The sequence below is a fragment of the Amphibalanus amphitrite genome, unplaced genomic scaffold (assembly GCF_019059575.1).
Source record: "Amphibalanus amphitrite isolate SeventyFive unplaced genomic scaffold, NRLGWU_Aamphi_draft 000008F_arrow, whole genome shotgun sequence".
NCBI classification, from domain to species: domain Eukaryota; kingdom Metazoa; phylum Arthropoda; class Thecostraca; order Balanomorpha; family Balanidae; genus Amphibalanus; species Amphibalanus amphitrite.
In genome coordinates this window covers 2,153,790-2,172,886 of record NW_024881504.1, presented here as the reverse complement: position 1 = coordinate 2,172,886, position 19,097 = coordinate 2,153,790, and the positions used below count along the sequence as shown (strand labels likewise).

Genomic DNA, 19,097 nt, shown 5'->3' with positions numbered 1-19,097 from the left:
ATAGGGGCTGGCAAACACAACTGAGCCTCGTGAGTGGGATGAGTACTGGACACAGAAGTGGACAATCTGTTGGCAAGAAGCCCGCAAGGATAATATCTCGAAACTCAGGACTACGTATACAAACACTTTAAATGTATCTAAATCTATACTATAATCGAAAGCCGCATTGTTGTGAACTACCGGCACGTGCGTCCAATCACCGTCAAGAACGGAAGTCCGACCTACAGCAAGCACGAGAGTCCGATCAAAGATGTATTGAAAAATAACTAGCAACTTTAAACATCGCCTTCCTCAGCCACGCTCTACACCGCATCACATAAGAAAACCGCCAATATCGATTACAAAACACACATAAAGGAATTCCGTAGGTATAGATCAGAGGAATACTTCACCTCCTTTATCTGGCGCGTCAATAGGTATAAAGTAATCTTTGGCGTCTACGCACTAGCAACATCTATAATGCAAACAGCAGTTCAGAAACCATCCACTACAATTGTAACAAGGCAAGGGTTGGTCAAAATAAATTATAGTCACCGTGATAAATAGCAAACGAAATACAGAACAAGCACAACAAAGCATTCCACACTCGTTTAGACTGTACAACATGCCTACATAAGACATTGCAGCAGTGTACAAGGAAAACATTCTTTAAAGATGCTAACGTGGGGAGTTTTAAAAGTTTGGTGAACACAGTTACGAGTCACTGCCCAAGAAATGTAGCGCGGTCGCCAGCCGGCCCAGGCGAAAGAGTCGACGGAGACGGCGTCAAACAAACCCGAGAGGGGGTAGTTTCATCCGCATCAGCGGAGGCGCTCTCTCTACCAAGGTCGTCAGTTACCAGCCGCAGCACCCTGCTGGCGATTTGATAGCTGCTCTCATTCTCAGCTGGCTGAGCGCCATGTGCCGGGTCATCCGGCTCCATGATTTCCCCTTTCATTAGCAGCTGCTGTTGTAGTTATTGTTGTTGCGTTCCTTTCAGCCGCTGCCGCAGCATAGCCGTACGGTTCTGGATGGTTCTCACGGCGGCAGCCAGGGTCATCCGTCCTGCCAGCTCCGCCGCCAGGCGCGCGCAGCGTCGCGCGCGCCTGCCTTGCAGATAGTGCTGCCCAAGTCGATCGGCGGACGGCGCTACCGTTGGGATAGGGCGCCAGCCTCACGCGCGAGGGCGTCCATCCGCTCGTTGCCCGGAAGCCCGCAGTGTGCAGGAACCCACTGCATTATCACTGGCTGGCCCCCTCGGTGAGCGCTGCCAGCAGCCCCCATATGTCTGCGGCCAGAGGGGCTCTCTGGGCCGCCGCGCCGCTCCGCAGGAGGGCCAGCGCCGCCATCGAGTCGGTACAGACGATAATTATCGGAAGAGAGGTGTCGCGACCAGTCTTGGTCAACAGCTCCTCCAACACCGCTCTTAGGGCGAATAGCTCGCCGCGCGTGCTAGAGCAGAGGGCGCCTGCCGCGACACGCACCTCCCGGATGTCGCGGTTCAGGGGGGGGGGGTGGCCCCTCCTCCTCCATCTAGCACACCATCGGTGGCGGAGCTGTCTGACCAGATCAAGCTCGCCTCAGACGGGAGCTCCGCCAGACGACTTTCCGCCGCCTTGGCTCGCCAGCCGTCGCGCCCAAACTCGCTTCAGGCCGTGAGTCTATAGCCGGCGCGGTGGCGTGGCTTCGTCATGCTGGCCTTGGGCGGGTTGTCCTCAGAGAACGCGTTCGCATTGGCGAGGAGGCGAGCAGCGCCACGAGTCCTGAAATGACCAAACAATATCAATACACAATCAAAATTGTGAAAATTGGCATTAAGTGCGCAACTGATGTTTGCTTGTTTGTTTATTAGGGTTTACGGGCACTACGGTGGTCATTGTGCACCCATGACGCTGTTCTGGTGAACCTGCGAAACTGAGCAGTGATCATTCCATAAGTTATGTTTGGCGTAGTGGCAGGGTTCCACCTAAAATTTCGGCGCACGTCAGGTGTAACGTCACATGCGACAAATTCAGCGCATGTCAGTTGGGCAGACTAAGGCTGCTGGAATAATATAAAACGAGGGCACCAAAAATTGATCCTAAATGACCATACTTGGACATTAATGCAGACCCTCTCTGTATCACCAATTGTCAGAAAACAAGCATGTGTTTGAAAGAGCGTTAGAGAGTCATGAAGCCAGGATAAAACACAGTGCTATTTTCTCAAAGCAGCTTTTACCTTTTTACAAACTTTGTTGATGCCTGATCGTGTGATGGTTAATCAAATGATACCACTCCATCTGAGGCCAGTTTTACAAACAGAAAATAGCCACCTGCCGGATTATTTTGCCTAAAGGCTAATTCACATATGGAGCATAAATGGTGAAGCCCTTCCTGCTTACATACATGCCAATCACGTTTACTCTCTGTATGTGGTACCTACGTGGAATGGATATATAAGGAGAAAAATTCCAGGCAGCTATTTTTGTTGGTAAATCGGGTAAAGTAAAACTGGCCTCTGAACGAAAATTTAGACTGAGTGAGATCTGCCGGCTCTTTGGTGGTTTGAATAGGAGTTGATGATTTTAATTGAAAGATTAAAAGGAAAGGGTTTCAAGACAATCGGCATGACAAACCAACACCTTACCTGCAGTTCAAGTTTATCGATTTCAATTTCTTCATCAAAATCTAGTCTTCGTCTAGTCCACAAATCAAGATAAAGTTACTGGATAGGTACAACTTCCTCTTATTCTTCTTCTGCACCTCACCCGCCGCCCCCTACACTTCTCCCTTATTCTGATAAACATATTTACATAATTTTCACAAGAATGCCACTCAACGGGGTAGATCTAAAAACGTGCAGGGCTTAAATTTTGAGCTATAGAGTTCTCAGTGATTTTGAGACACCCAATATGTCTTCGGCACGCCGTATTTGTCTCTCACTGCCTGCGAATTCGGCGATATGATTGGTAGAAGGCCGAGGCTATGGGTCCAAGAAAAGGCCAAGATTCCTGCCAAGATTCTTACAGATAGCCAAGGCCGATGACTGACGTGACTGACGGCATGTTACTGCCCTTGGCATATTGCCAATGCACTGCTCCGTCATATCCGCAGTAATGTCAACAGTCATATCGGAAGTAATATGGTAGCTATACGCAAAAACCATTTGGTGTATGGCTACCATACTTTTCCGATAACGAGACATTCTAGATCAATCTCTCTGCTGTTGGCGACATCTGCTGAGAAATCTCAAGACCGAACGCAAGCACATAAAGTAATGCACTCTAAGCATGCGTTCGAAATCTGGGAAGTGACGGATTTCATTTCTCAATGCGTGTCCCGGCCTTCCCCATGCTGTTTGTTCCGCCATCTATTGCCATGTTTCGCATTCGCACTTCATGAATTCACCACCCCGCCAAGTAGGTTGGTATCAAGTTGGTATAGGTGTCGCATTGCTCTGGTCGATCAGGCTGAGCCAGCTGTCTGGAGAGTGGAGCCGATCAAAAAAAAAAAAAAAAAACGCAGAAATTCAAAACACCGACTCCAAAGCAATGGCAGCATGCATATCAATAGAGCGTAATTCTGTCATGATTGCGTCAGAAGCAAACATACTGGCAAGAGTTTCTTGTGTGTCGGTAGGCGCGTGTGGAGTCGCTGGACCGACCGGGGACGTACCCAAGGGGGGACGGACGGGGTGCGCCTCCCCCTAGGGGTTTTCAGGGCCCATGCTGGCAGAAGGCCCACGTTGGCCAAAATCACGTCGGAGACGAACGAAATTCATGGGAATCCCCCAAAAAATCACGTCAGGACTCAGGACAATCAAGGCTCTCCGACTCGCCTGCCACCTAGGGTCCTTCAATTTACTGCATGGGGCCTCCTGTGAATAACCGCTAGTGTCTGTGTCTGACCACTAGGACCCCTCTGACTCCTCGGGTAGAGGGCCTTCTGTAGGTAGGAGGCTCTCTCTACGGGATTCCTCCGCTCCCCCCCCCCCCTCGGCCAAATTCTAGGTTATACGTGCCTGCGCTAAGCCGGGGTCGGAGAGAGGAGTTGACGACCGAATGACAAGGAGTACTCGTCCTGAAAGTAAACATTTGGAAAATAAACAATCCAAAGCTGTTCAGTATTTATATCATTCGAGAGCAGTGCCTTCAATTTGGATACACTTAGCATTCATTTCCCTCACCCGTGTACACTCCACGAAGGCTTCTCCGCTGCGGACTCCCGCTTCCGCCGATGCGTCAGTTCTGTTATGGTCGGTAGTGGCGATTAACACGGCGATATCCCTGGAGCGACACAGGACGACCGAAACACGATGGCGGCGACCATGGAACTGTTTATTTTTTATGTGCTTCCATATGACCGGGGGGTGAGACCAAATGAAGGGAAAGGAAAACGTGCCCCATCACAACACCCCCCCCCTCAAGACGCATGCGTCGGTACAAGATACGCATTGCGTCTACGGTCTAACACATAAACAAAAATGTACACCACACACAGTGTGGACGCACGAACTCAGTCGTACGTCTGGTCCGCCCAGCGCACGGTCAGTCGGGCCGGACGGCGACGGCGGCGCGTCCCACGGCGCACTGAGCTGGGGTCGTCGGCGCTGTTCCGCAGTACCGGTGGTGCCGGCTGTCCGCCCGCCGGCGCAGCGGCGGCGGTCTCCTCCGTGCCGTCGGGTGCCGAGCTCGGAGCGAGCTGCTGCCGGCGCCCGGGTGCAGGTGTGGCGGCGCCCTCCGAGATGAGAGATCTCTGGGGTCGCAGATGGCGCTGGTTCCGCCAGTAGACTCGGCCACTGGGCAGTCGGACCAGGTAGTCGCGCCGCTGTCCGACCGCCGTGATGACGCCGACGCGGTCCCACAGCCCCGACCGCGGGTCTTGGACGAGCACACGCTGACCCATGGTGAGCGCGCTGTGCTGGCGGGCTGTCGTGTCGTACCGCTCGGCTGTTTCCTGTTGCTGCGCGGCGGCCCTGGCGTCACAGTCGTCCGCCGCCCGCTGCCAGCAGTCGGCGAAGGACCGGTGGTGCGCCGGCACTGCCGATCTCAGCGGGTGGCCGAATAGGACCTGAGCCGGAGAGCGGCCGTCGGCGCGCGGCGTGTTGCGCAGCTCCAGCAGCCCCTGAGCGTAGGCGTCCGTGTCGAGCTCACCGCTGCTGGTCGCCTTCTGGATGAGCCGTTTGGGGGCCTTGACCGCCGACTCGGCGTGCCCATTAGACTGAGGGTAGTGCGGTGTGGAGATCTGGTGCTCCACTCCCCAGCGGCGCAGAAACTCTCGGGTGAGCCGGGCGGTGAACTGGGGTCCACCGTCTGTCCGGAGGGTGGTGGGCACGCCGGTGGCCGCGAACATCTGGCGCAGGCTGCAGACCAGGTCTCTGGCAGTCGCCTCGCCGGCCACGTGCGACACAAACGGCCACCCGGACAGCCGGTCCGCGTATACCAGGAACGTGCGGCCGGCCCAGGCGAAGAAGTCAGCGGAGACAGCCTCAAACACTCGTGATGGCGTCTTTTCCGGCATCAGCGGCTCCTTCTGCTGACTGGGCAGGTACTGCTGGCAGGCTGGGCACGCTCCGACATGGTTCGCAATGTCACTGTCCAGGAACGGCCAGTAGACTACCTGCCGCGCGCGGCGTTTGGTGCGCTCGACGCCCTGGTGACTGGCGTGCAGGCGCTCGAGCGTGGCGCGCCGCAGACTGGGCGGTATCACGAGCCGCTGGCCGCACACCAGCAGGCCGTCATCCACGGCCAGCCGGTCCCGAACTCCCCAGTACGGTCGGAGGCGCGGGTCCAGCTGTGACCGGTGCTCTGGAAACCCGTTCAGGATCAGGTCAGTGAGTGTGATGAGCTCCGGATCGGCGGCGGCGGCGGCGCGCACCTCTGTCAGCGCCGCGTCTTTGAACGGGCTGGGACTGTCGTCCGCCCCGTCGGTGGCCAGCCGTGAGAGCACGCTGGCGAGCTGATGGCTGGCGTCCCTCTCGGCTTCCTCGTCCTCAGGCGCCGGGTCATCCACCGGCGCGCGCGACAGCGCGTCCGGGATGGCGTGCAGCTTGCCTTGCCGCCAGGTGGCGAGCAGGTTGAACGGCGCCAGCCGTTCTCGTAGCCGCTGGAGCCGTGGATTTTCGATCTCCGCAAGGCTCTTACTGTTGAGGATCGGGATGAGCGGCCGGTGATCGGTCAGGACTTCAAACCGCTGCATCCCGCCGAGATAGATGCTGCATTTCTTGCAGGCCCAGGCCAGGGCCAGCAGCTCCAACTCGATCACGGCGTACCGCGACTCGGCGTCCGATAGGAAGCGTGAGCCGCACTGGATCAGTCGCCACCGGCCTGCGGCGTCTTGCTGCAGCAGGCAGTAGCCCAGGCCGCCGGAGCGAGCGGCGTCAGTCTCAGGACTGTGCGGCGGCGAGGGTCGAAGAAGTCGAGCACGGGAGGTGACGTGAGTGCCATCTTCACCGCGCTGAACGCCTGCTCGTGCGCTGGCGTCCACAGCCACGCGTTCCGCGGCCGCAGCAGCTGTCTCAGCGGCTAGGCGGCGGCGGCGACCTCTGGGGAGAAGGCGCCGAGCTGGGTCACCAGGCCGAGGAACGACCGTAGGTCGGTGATGTTGCCCGGCCTGGGGAAGGCCTGGATGGCACGGACTTTCTTGCCGTCGGCGGTATAGCCAGCCGAATTGATGCGAAAGCCGCAGAATTCGACCTCGTCTTCCGCGAACTGACATTTGTCCGGGTTGAGTGTGATACCGTGCTGGTCACACCTCAGCAGAATCTGCCGCACGTGCTGCAGGTGGGCGGCGTAGTCAGCGTCATAGGCCAGGACGTCGTCCACGACCTTACACGTGCGCGGGATGTCGCCGAGCGCGGCGTCACCGCGCTGGTTGTACACGTCGCCAGAGCTGACGATTCCCATTGGAGCACTCAGGTACCGGTAGCGGCCCCACGGCGTGATAAAACACGTCAGGTCTCTGTCTTCTGGCCGGATGGGGACCTGGTGGTACCCCGCCTTGCTGTCCAGCTTGGTGAAGTACGCAGCGCCGGGTGAGACGAAGGCGACTGCGTCTTGAGGCGAGCGGACCGGGTACGTCGGTCGCTTCACGAACCGGTTCAGTTTCGTGAAGTCCACGGTCAGCCGACAGCCGGACACTGTGCCGTCTGACGACCCCTTGGCCACAGGAACGATCGGATGACACCAGTCTGTGGGGTGCTCCACCGGCTCGATGATGTCCTTTTCCATCAGCTCGTCGAGTTGCAGTCGCACGTCCTCTCGCCAACAGAACGGGATATTCCGGGCGGTGGTCACAGCGTGAGGGACGGCGTCGTCCGTCAGCTCGATCTTCATCGGCTCCCACGTCATCTTCAGCAGGGTCGACTTCGTATCGAAGACCCTCGGGAACTCGGCTTTCAATTTGTCGAAATCTGCCCGCCGCTGCCGTGCGGAGGGGGTGCCACCGGCGGCCGGGCCGTGCGCGCGGCCGGGCGGCGGCGCGCGCGTAGGGCCGGGCGGCGGCGCCCGCCCGGTCGGGTCGGCGCCGGCCGAGCTGGCGGCCGGCCGGTCGGCGGCAGAGACTCGGCTTAGGTCCCGGGTCTCCTCAGGTGCCGCCGTCGTGCCGCTGCAGCGCCGTAGTGCGGGCTGTCTGCCGGCGGCGGGGGCGTCAGGCGGCTCGCCGGGCGGCGGCGGCTCCGGTGCCCCACCGTCCGTCCCAGTCTCGGCTGCCGAGCCGCGCTGGCAAATATGCCGGGGAAAGCTCGCCGGTAGAATTCCCAGGCCGATACAATCGTGCCACGACAGCAGTGGTGAGTGCAGTGCTCGCAGAACGGACACCTGCACGGTCTGTATGACGTCACCGAGCTGCAGGGTGAGGGCGCACGTGCCCACACAGTCCAGCCGGCGGCTGTCGGCGGCCCACAGCACAGCCGTGGAGGGCGTGAGGTCCGCTCTGCTCACTCCCATGGACTCGGCTTGTTGCAGTGAGAGGGCTGATATCTCGGCGCCGGTGTCGGGCGTCCATACGGTCGACCGCCTGACTCCGTTTGGTAGGTGCAGCTGTAGCCAGACCTGCGGCGACCGGTGGGCCGTCACACTGTTGAGGCGCGCGCCCGGCGTCCGGGCTGCCGGCGGCGCTGACTGCTGCCGGTTCCCCGTGTCTCTCGTGGTTGCATTCGCTGCCAGCACCGAAACCTGCCGGTGCGACGCGTCGGCAGCCGTGCTGACACAGCGGCGGCTGATTGCGCTACGGTGGCGCCGGCCCCTCCCCTGGCGGCTGCTGCTCGCGCTACGGTGGCGCCAGTCCTGTCCCTGGTGGCTGCGCTCGGAACTAGGCGTCTGCCGGCGCCGCTCTTCAGTGCCCGCGCCATGCCGGCAGACCGAGGAAAAGTGGTCCCGTTCGTGGCATCGGTGGTAGGTGCGAACCAGGGCGGGGCAGGCACGACCGTCCGTGTGCTGCGCGGCACCGCAGCGGTCACACCGCCGGGTCTGGTCGGCCGGGCGCGAGTCCGCGCCGCTCGGCCGACCGCGTTGTCGCCGGTACTCGGAGAGCCGGCGCAGAGACGGCTCGCCCGGGCCACGGATCGCCGAGCTGTTGAGACGGGCGCTCTCGGACGCCCGGCACAGGTCGGCGGCCATCTGGAAGGTCAGATCGGGCAGTTCCAGCATGCGGCGTCTGGCCTCGTCATCACTGGTGCCCACCACCAGATGGTCTCGGAACCTATCATCGGTGCAGTTCGGGCAAAAATCGCAGCAGGACGCTATCTCCTTCAGGGCGCATATAAAATCGTCCACTGACTCGCCTGGCTCCAGCATCCGCATGTTAAACTCGCAGCGGTCGATCACCACGTTCCGCTGCCGCCGAAGGTGGGCGTGCATGGCGGTGATTACATCGGCCATGGACGCCTCGGCCGGGATGGGCAGGCCAAACCGGACCACGCGGGCCCAGTCGTCGTCGAGAACAGCGAGCAGGGCGGCCCGCTGCTCAGCCTCGGTGAGATCGTGGACGCCGGTGCGCCCCAATAAACAACAACAAAAGGTGAGGAGGCAGTAGCCGGAGAACTTCTCTTTCCAGGCCTCAAACTCCTTGAGGGTAGCGGTAGCCGCCAGCCGGGGCGTGGGCGTGCCGGCGGCGGGCATGCGTGCACGCGGCCGGGCGCCGGAATCGGGCCCCGCGGCTGCCTGGGCGGGTGCCGTGGCGTCCTGCACGGCCGTCGGGCCGGGAAGCACCCGCTCCATCAGCGCGGCCATCCGGTCCTCACGTCGCGCTGCCGCTGCAGCCAGCTCCAATTGCTGCTGCAGCATGCCCCGAAGCAGCTCCATCTCAGACGGCTTCTCGGCGGCGGCGGCCGACTGCGCCTCATCGCCGCCCGCAATCTTGGACGCGCGCGCAGCACACAGATGTCACTCGCGACTGGCGACACGAGCATGAATCAGAGATTATCCCAGCCGCTCGCCAGGTTTCGTGCCCTTCCCCACGCCAGCCCGTCACCGACTTTAGTCGGCTGGGCGGCCCATCTTCCGCGATAGTCCTGAGGGCTTGCCCTCGGGGAGCGCGTGCGCCTTGGCGAAGAGCTTCGCTACCAGCACGTCTCGCCGGGCGGCCAGCGGGCACCGGCATCAATCAGTCCGGCCTCCGCCATCACTGCGTGGGCTGGGGTAAACAAGGGGCAGCCGGTGATATACAGGTCACCGCCCGCATCTCCCTCTGGAGGAGTTCCACGTGGGATTGTGGCGTCACCAGGAGCCAGGTGGCGGCCGCGTGCACCAGCACTCCACGGACGTATCCAGACGCTACAGCGCAGAGCTGTCGTTCCTCTAGTCCCCAGCCCCGCGCTGTCAGCTTGCGAAGCTGCTGGATCCGGGGAGCACTCGGGAGCGGAGACTGCGGCAATGGGCCCCGAAGTGAAGGAGCAGGTTGAGGGGGTGGCTCCGAGTAGTTTGAGACGGTCGGCTGCTGGAACCGACTTTCCGTCGACTTTGATGGCGCAGTCCACGGCGTCCGCGGCGCTCTAGGAGACGACGAGCAGCTGCGTATTTCACCCGCTACCAGCATCTAGGACTATTTTGCCCAGCACACCACAGCGTCCGTCGCCTCCTGCATCCAGCCCCAGCTCAGTATCGTCTGTTTCCATTAACACTCTGAAATGACAAAACAATTAGCAATTAAAATCCAAGTTCAGCACTGACCAAGTTTAACCAAACTTGCCATTTACACATAACACAGTGAGCTGTCAGAATGCTGTTCTTTTGTGCTTTGACACAGTTGCAAAATAGGTACCTTCATACGTATATCATAGAAGTAATTACTGGTTATAATTATTAGAGGAATTTTTGCAGCATTCTCGTCAAGTAAAATACATTATCTTCTTTAAAAGGACCATAGTTTTGTACATCCTAACATCATCAAGAAGCAGTGGTGGTATATGCTGCTTTGCGCGCAACATCGGTCGCACTTTTAAAATACCAAATAACGGTTTCCCAAAGACTTCGTATGAACAGCGTAGGCCCCGGGAAATAAATAATATGTGTAATATCTGTAAAAAACAGTGAATATTTTTCGATGGAAACTAATGTACACCAGTAGATATTCCTTTTTGCTCACTCTCATCCATTGGACATCACTTTTATGCCAATTCATTAGCTTTTTTGAAGGTGGGAGGGTCTCTTTAGGCGTTAAGGCTGCTAACCACCGAGAATTTATGCGGTACGCCGGTCAATTTAGCAGCAGATTCGCCCCGTGGGCAGCTCTGGAGAGGTTGCGGGGCGGGACGTCCCCGCCCCGGTCGTTGCGTGCTCGAACTGGCGAGCCGCCCTGAGTCTACTCAGCGGAGGAACGGCCGCCCAGGTGAGACCTCACCCTTCGGCGTAGAGATAGGCATGGAAAACCTTGTTGAACGTCGCCAAGCGTCGTTAAGCAATAGCAGTGGGCACCTAATTTTTGGCGCAAATCACTCAGAAATTTCGGCGCAAAATCGCTTGCACCGAATTTCGGCGCAAGATGGTCTCACCGGCGTCCGGCGTAGCAGTGTCCCAAAATTGAGTTTTGTCATGGGTGTCAGAGGGGAAAAATACCCACCAAAATGGGGGGGAGGTAGAAAACTGCTGATTCGATGAGATCTAAAAGGAGTGAGAAACAACAAAAGCATGTATTTCATTCTAGGGTGTAGAATGTTTGATGCTAAACCTGGCATCCACACAACTGCTCCTGGTAAATAATCCTAAGTTTTCTTGGTTGGGAGTGGACAATTATTCTTAAATATTGGTGGTAAGAGTGAAAAATGAATTTAATTTGGATGTCGTTTCCCACCCAAATCGACAAATTTTGGGACATTGCCAATGTACCAAAATCCTATTTTTGCTTGGGTGTCAGAGGGGAAAATTGCTGACAAAAAAAAAAAAAACGATGAGTGAAAAATTGTCGGTCAGGTAAGGCCCAAAAATAGTGGGAAAATGGTCAAAAACATTAATCTATCTACAATTGTGACAGATGTAAAACAACCATTCCCGCAATTGCTCCTTCTCGGTGGAATTGGGAGTGGAAAATTGGGCTTGAAAACTGGATGTGAGAGTGGAAAATGCTTTTTTGCATTTCGATGTCGTTTCCCACCCACATCTACAAATTTTGGGACACTGCGCAGCAGTCAATGCACATTATCATTATGGTTCAGTCGCAAGCCTTGCTTTAACCCGCGCCCGGCTGGGGGTCCTGGATTTCCACGCCCTGCTGGGGGGGGGTGTTTGAACACCCCCCCTTGTAACTCGGCTCCTGGGCCACGTAGCGATACGCGGAAGGCGGCGTTCGAAAGAGCGTCAAAAATAATGACGAAATCACTTCGGTCAATTTTTTGGTCAGGTCAAAGGTCAGGTCACCAGAGGTCATTGAAGGCAAAATTTCGCCGATTTCCAGGTCGAATATAGAAAATTTCCAAGAAGCCAACGCATAACTCGGGAACCAATAGAGCTACAGCGCCGCGGAAAAGCGCATTCGATAGCCCTATTAACGCCCTTTCTGAGTAATTCTCTCAGATTTGACCTAACGTCAACGGTTTTGCCTGCAGGGGGCAAAAACTGCAAAAATAGCCGATTTTTTCGGAAACAGTTTTTCTGCAATAACTTTTGACCCAAGTCTTGTACGAGCTTACTTTTACCGGCATCGTGTTCCTCTCGTCAAGACGCATCGAATGAACTATAACTTGACCTTGAAAGGTCAACTTAAAAATTTGACCTCAGGTCAAGGTCATGACCTGACCGGAAAGGGTCATGTTGCATATCAGTCGATCCGTATCGTCGAGCTGAACACATCTAAGGCGTTTTCATCGCTCTAGCATGCATCTATCAAAAGTTATTTGCGAAAAACTTTTAGATACCATTCGTGACCTAAGATGACCTCAGGGCATAAACAAGGGTCACGGACACTATTTTCATGTTCAGTGTGTCTAAACTACTTGTAATTCGGTGTTTGGGAGTGTTTATAATATCTTTCGTCCAAAAGAGGCGCATTTCAATTTTCTCCCATTGACTTATAATGGGGAGGTCGCAAAATTGACCTGACCTTAGGTCACCGATATCAAAATTCTGAGATATACATTTTGTACATGCTATTGCTCTTAGCAATCGCTGAAAGTTTCAAAGCGATCGGTCACTCGGTGTAGCTATGACAGACATTGAAACTTTTTATGAGGTGAGGTCACTTCAAGTGACCTGGTGACCTGACCTTGATTGACCTTGGTCTGAAATTTTCACAACATGTGTAGAATTGATGTATGATAAGGTGTACCAAAAACGGCGGCGCTCCGCGCCGCCGTTTTTGAGCTATTCGCGAAAAACCACAAGGGGGGGGGGTGTTCAAACACCCCCCCCAGCAGGGCGCGGGTTAATCAACGACAGAAAATTATTTTTCTATCATGCATCATGAATTAACAAAAATTTTGTTCATATTTTTATTTTTACCTTTTCTCATTATTTCATGCACACCTTAAAATCATGAAACTGTAGGGAGCAACTGATTTGAAGATAGGAAGGTCCTTGCTACATTTCTCGACATTATCAAAACATATTTTTCCAAGCATACCTATCAACATCCTGGAAATATGACTAAGCAATATATTGAGGTTCCATACCCTTGACAAGGCAAATGCACCAACTTTTAAACCAAAACAACTTTACCAACTTTTAAATAAATTTGTGACTTCCACTGATACTCCCTTACAAAAATCATTGCTGTTGCCTGCTGGATCGAAAAGCGAAAGAGCGCTCTCGACCCTTCCGTGAGACCTTCACAAACTTACCAGGAGTCTGCAGTCAGAACACGGCACCGTATTTATATTGAAAAAGGGTATTATAACGTATAGAAGAGTAGCGACTAGCGTCTCACAGACCTTAGGCAAAAATATTTCTCTTGATGACATCCACACAAGGCCAACGCAATGTAGATAGGCATATCAATATAGAAATGATATGTCCAAATATGTCTTTGCCGCGTCATAGTTGTAACGCACTGCGGGGAACTCCAGAGATCTGATTGGCTAATATTAGCCAATCAGTAGCATATGTTACTGGAAACTGTCATAGTGGAAGTAAATTGGTAGCTGTTTCAGCTACCAAACTGATGAAGGAAATAGGTAAAATTGCTTATTTTACACGAACACCTGTCATACGCTAATCAAATTAGAGCTAATAAAAATGGCATTATCCCACAAAGGAAAGCCAATTTGCCACGTAAGCCACCATGAATAGATTTGCTGAGCTTGTCATCACGTGATTTCAACAAAAAAAGGCAATGAAATAATGTAATTTACGAATTTCTAGCACTCACATGCATATTTTCGTCTGCACACCGAATTGCGTCCAGGATATTGGCCATGGCGTATTTCTCGGGAGCCCTCTGTTAGTGGAAATTCCACTATCTGGCAACTAGCCCTATGTAAACGCGGCTAGTGACACACACTTTACAGGTGGGGCATTCCACGATAGATCGTACCACTTTTTTCCAATTTGACACCCTCATCTCTCGGATTTTAACGATAATTGGTCTAAGGGGCAATCAGGGGCTCTGAATCCTCCTGTAACAATTTCAGGCTTATCAGATGAGTGGTTTTTGAGTTATAGTGTATAACATGTTTTGGATCTTGCGTTGCAGCCCCAAGTTTGGCGGGCTGTAACTCTAAGACGGATAATCCAAATAAAAACATTTTTGGATCATTTTCAAGTAGTATGCAAAAAATTAGGAAGGTGTTCTTTCTATAAATGTACTTATTTTGCGTTACCGTAATGGTCTCGAATTGTGATTTCGGAAGAGAGCCTACAAATGGTGTGGTAAAGCTGCCTAGTGACATCACTGGTTACGGAAAGTTCAATTGAAGTCATTTTTGCCTCACTTTTGCATTGTTGACCTTGCGTGACGTCATTCGTACGTCACTAGGGTCATAAGAGTTTTTCGTCAATAACTCTCGATCAAACTGAGCTAGAGAGACGGGAAGGCTACCAATGGACTCGGGAAGACCCTGTGAATCGAATGATGTGCAAAATGATCTCATTCGCCCAGCTTCGTGGCCTGACCCGACTGTTAACCATCTCTGTGCCGGCGCTGTTTGTCCATCGCCGCGCTGGTTGGCTTTGCCGCGGACTCGGGGCGGTCACGTGATGCCCGGGGGCTGGCTGCCGGGTGGGCCGCCCGGTCGGGGCGCGGAGCCAAATACACGGCAGTGTGCTTACCCGAGGTCAGCGACTTAACCCGCGCGGGGCTGGGGTCTCCAGCCGAACGCGCGGGGCTGGGGGGGGTAAATTTTACCCCCCCCCCTGTTATCTCCCGAACTAATGGTCTGATTTGGAAAATTCAAACGCCAATCGAAAGCTCTCATCACGAACTACTAAAAACATGTACTTATATTAAAGTTTGAGGTCAAGGTCAAGGTCAGGTCAAGGGTACAAATTGCAAGTTTCTACAGTATCGGCCTTGCACCGTAGTTGCCGAAGAATGGAGTCATGGACTGAGACTGATCGCCCAAAACGTGTTCTTAGGCTACCAAGACAATATTCGTTGCATACAATATCATTCAGAGGTCAAGGTCAAGGTCAGGTCAGGTCAGGTCAGGTCACCAAAAAACAAAATATAGAAAAGGGCATGTGCGACACATGTTTTATGGGTCATTTTTACTCATAGAGTTCAATAGGCACACTGAATAAGTGATATGGACCACCTCTGGATGAATTTCAGGTCGAGGTCAGGTCAATGTCAGGTCAAGTGAGGTCAAATTTTGAAGTTGGTTGTTAAGGCCTAAAAAGGTGTCTATCTGATGCAGTTTTTCACGGCAAATCGAATGGTGCTATTTTTGTTTCCGTACGAGGTCTAGAACTTCCAAAAAAGTCATTTTTCAAAAAAATTGTGTGTCGTGACGTCATAAAATTTTGAATAACTCCCACATTTTTGAACCGATTCTTCTAAAATTTGGTATGTAGGTGCACATAGACCACTTCTCTGACATATATACCGGTTTTTTTAATAGACTCAAAATTTTGGATTTTATAATGATTTTCCCAAAAAAGTCATTTTTTAAAAAAAAATTAGGCCAAAATCCAACATTTTCAAAAAACCGAGATAGCCATTTGATAGACAAAGTAAAATTACGTATAACCTTTTTTGTTACGTCTTGATTCCTTTAAAAATGAAGATGTTAGCGGCGTTTGAACTTTTGCCGTTTTTGAGGCGAAAATGGTGAACATGACGTCACTAAAACGTCAATTTCTCAAAAAATTTCCGACGGATTTCGCTCAAATTTTCAGGGAACGTGTCAAATTGATGTAAGAAAAGGTACTGAAAGTTTGGCGGCGCTGCGCGCCGCCGTTTTTGAGATATCGCAAAAATTCGCGATGGGGGGGTAAAATTTACCCCCCCCCAGCCCCGCGGGGTTAAGCTGACTTCACCAGAACAAACAGTATACCATTCGACGCGCCGGAGCTAGGCAAACACAAAGATGCTAAAATCGCGGCTCTGCGACCATTTGTTGCGAAGTTATCTATCAAAAACCGGACCCGTAATTTTGGGTCACTTGAAATGACCTCAGGGGTCACCAATGAACCCGAGACCTTAAAATTTGGTATCATTCGATGCATCTTGTAACGGCGCACATGCTCGTTTTTTTCCGCAAGGTTCTAGCTCCATTAGAGGCGAAACGGCGCGGTGGGGTCGTACCGACCCCCCGGAAACCCATTTTGTATACATTTAACCCGCGCACCGACGGGGGTCTGCGCCAACTTCGCACCGACGGGGGGGCGGATGACCGCCCCCCCTGAGATCTCGAGAACGAAGCAAGATAGCGACAAGCGGTAAACGGCATCGGATACGCACGGACAAGATCTACAATTTTTACTGAGGTCATTTTCAGGTCAGGTCAAAGATGACGTCACAGGGGTCGAAAAAGTCAAAATGGCGGCGCTAGATATGGAGAGTTTTTCTCGAATAACTTTCGAATTAGTCAAGATAGGAACAAACCAAGGGCATCATCGTGATCCTCTTGTCAATCCGCATCGAATGATATATATGTTGACCTCGAAAGGTCAAGGTCAAAGGTTGACCTCAGGTCACGTGACCTCGAGGTCATCATGTATATCATTCGATGCGTCTTGACGAGCTGAACACAATGAGACCATCGATGCGTCTGTATCTTGTTCCTGTACGGAGTTATTGGCCAAAAACCTTTGGTGACCTTTGATGACGTCACATGACCTCACAGCTGCCCAACAGCAAAACAGATCTCAAGGTAGTGAAAGTTGATCGTATATGAAGTCATGTATGGTATATGGGGCCATTCCGACCCGTTTTAGTGGTAAAAACAGGGAGTTGATTTTTCCCCCATTGACTTATAATGGGGAGGTCGCGAAATTGACCTGACCTTAGGTCACCGATATCAAAATTCCGAGATATTCAAATTGTAGCTACTAATGACCTAATAATATCCTGCGACTTTCAAAGGCCTCCGACATCTACTGTAGCTCTGGCACGGTGACAAAGTTGCAAAAAATTGACTTGAGGTTGGGTCATTCAAAGTGACCTGGTGCCCTGACCTTAAAAGGTAGGAGGTTCAAACTTGCACACCATGTGTAAAATTGATGAGGTTATAGTCATACCAAATTTCGCGGCGCTACGCGCCGCAGTTTTCCCGCTATTCGCGAAAAACATCAGGGGGGGCGGATATCCGCCCCCCCGTCGGTGCGCGGGTTAAATGAGGAACTTATAGAAAGAACACCTTTCTAATTTTTTGCATTTTGATTTTAAAGGACCTGAGGTTTATTTTGAAGAAATAAAAATGGCAAAAATTTTGGTCCCAAGGGCCCTTAACCCTATTCCTGGCGGGCTCCGCCGGGACAAGAAACTGGCGGGGGGGGGCCGATTCGGCCCCCCCCTGAGATCTCGAGAACGAAGCAAGATAGCGACAAGCGGTAAACGGCATCGGATACGCACGGCCAAGATCTACAATTTTTACTAAGGTCATTTTCAGGTCAGGTCAAAGATGACGTCACAGGGGTCGAAAAAGTCAAAATGGCGGCACTAGATATGGAGAGAGTTTTTCTCGAATAACTTTCGAATTAGTCAAGATAGGAACAAACTAAGGGCATCATCGTGATCCTCTCGTCAATCCGCATCGAATGATATATATGTTGACCTCGAAAGGTCAAGGTCAAAGGTTGACCTCAGGTCACGTGACCTCGAGGTCATCATGTATATCTTTCGATGCGTCTTGACGAGCTGAACACAATGAGACCATCCACGCGTCTGTATCTTGTTCCTGTACGGAGTTATTGGCCAAAAACCTTTGGTGACCTTTGATGACGTCACATGACCTCACAGCTGCCCAACAGCAAAACAGACCTCAAGGTAGTGAAGGTTGATCGTATATGAAGTCATGTATGGTATATGGGGCCATTCCGACCCGTTTTAGTGGTAAAAACAGGGAGTTGATTTTTCCCCCATTGACTTATAATGGGGAGGTCGCGAAATTGACCTGACCTTAGGTCACTGATATCAAAATTCCGAGATATACAAATTGCACATACTGGGACCCTAACTAAACCCTGAAGAGAAGAAATTGATCGGTCAAAAACTCTAGCTCTGGCGTGATTGCAAACTTTTCTGAGGTAGCGTCACCAAACCGCCTCTGGTGACCTGACCTGAGGTCAGATCAACTCAAAATTTTCAGACCTGTTGCGTAGAAGCCTTTTAGGAAAAGTCAGAAAATTTGAGCTTCCTAGCTCAACGCGTTTGGGAGATATAACCAAAAAACCTCAGGGGGGGGGGGGCTCCTGAGGCCCCCTCCCCCGCCAGGAATAGGGTTAAAGACAATTTAAAAAAAAAATACGACAACTTTTTTTTTTTCAATATGTTAAGCTTTTCATTCCAATTTTAAAAATACTGTATTTATCTTTGATTCATCGTTAGTTCAAAGCTGTTTACCGTTTGTTGCTTGCTTAGCTCGTTTTTGAGTTATAGCTCATCAAACTCACCCTTACAATCTGAAGTTAAGAAAATATTATGCAATGTAACTAAAAAAGTTTTCATCTGAGAAGTCTGATATTTTGGCAGGTGTTTTTGGAGCCTATGATTACCCCTTGTACCAATTTTCATTCAAATCTGAGAGATGAGGGTGACGGGCCTGGTACGATCTATCGTGGAATGCCCCAGATGCCCTTCGATAGTGTTAATGCTTGTGGCATATGCGTGGAATATTAGTGTAACGTCACGGGGTGATTTAAAAGTTGAGGTACTAGCGATAGTTGCATTCTCACAAGCAGCAAATTTCCGAACAAACGTATTGAGCATTAATCGACGACTGGCACTGACTGACTATATAGATAGCTCGCTGACGACGAGTCTGAGCAGACTGACGAGACTGACTGGCCGCGGCCCTGGAGCGGCGGCTATACGACTATTATGTTACTTACGCTATTGTATATTACTTATTATTACGCATATACTTATCGCATATAGGTACTTATTATGTTCATATTCACATTCTACATACCTAGTTACTTATGACTGCTGAGTGCTGGTGCCAAAAATTGCTGTGCGGCCACTCGGCTGTGTCAGTGCTGGCTGTGTCAGTGTCTGACACTCTGGTGTCAGTGGTGCAGCGGGGAGCTGGCGACAGCTCTGTCCGAC

At 52.5% G+C, this 19,097-nt stretch overlaps 1 long non-coding RNA gene across 1 annotated transcript; it reads right to left on the bottom strand.

The window, feature by feature from the left end:
- Positions 1–238: 238 nt before the first annotated feature.
- LOC122379427 lies at positions 239–3,167 on the bottom strand. The gene is made up of 2 exons (XR_006256179.1): positions 2,608–3,167; positions 239–1,742 (listed from the first exon to the last, which is right to left on the bottom strand). It is a non-coding gene; the product is annotated as an uncharacterized LOC122379427 (long non-coding RNA).
- Between the last annotated feature and the right edge of the window lie 15,930 nt (positions 3,168–19,097).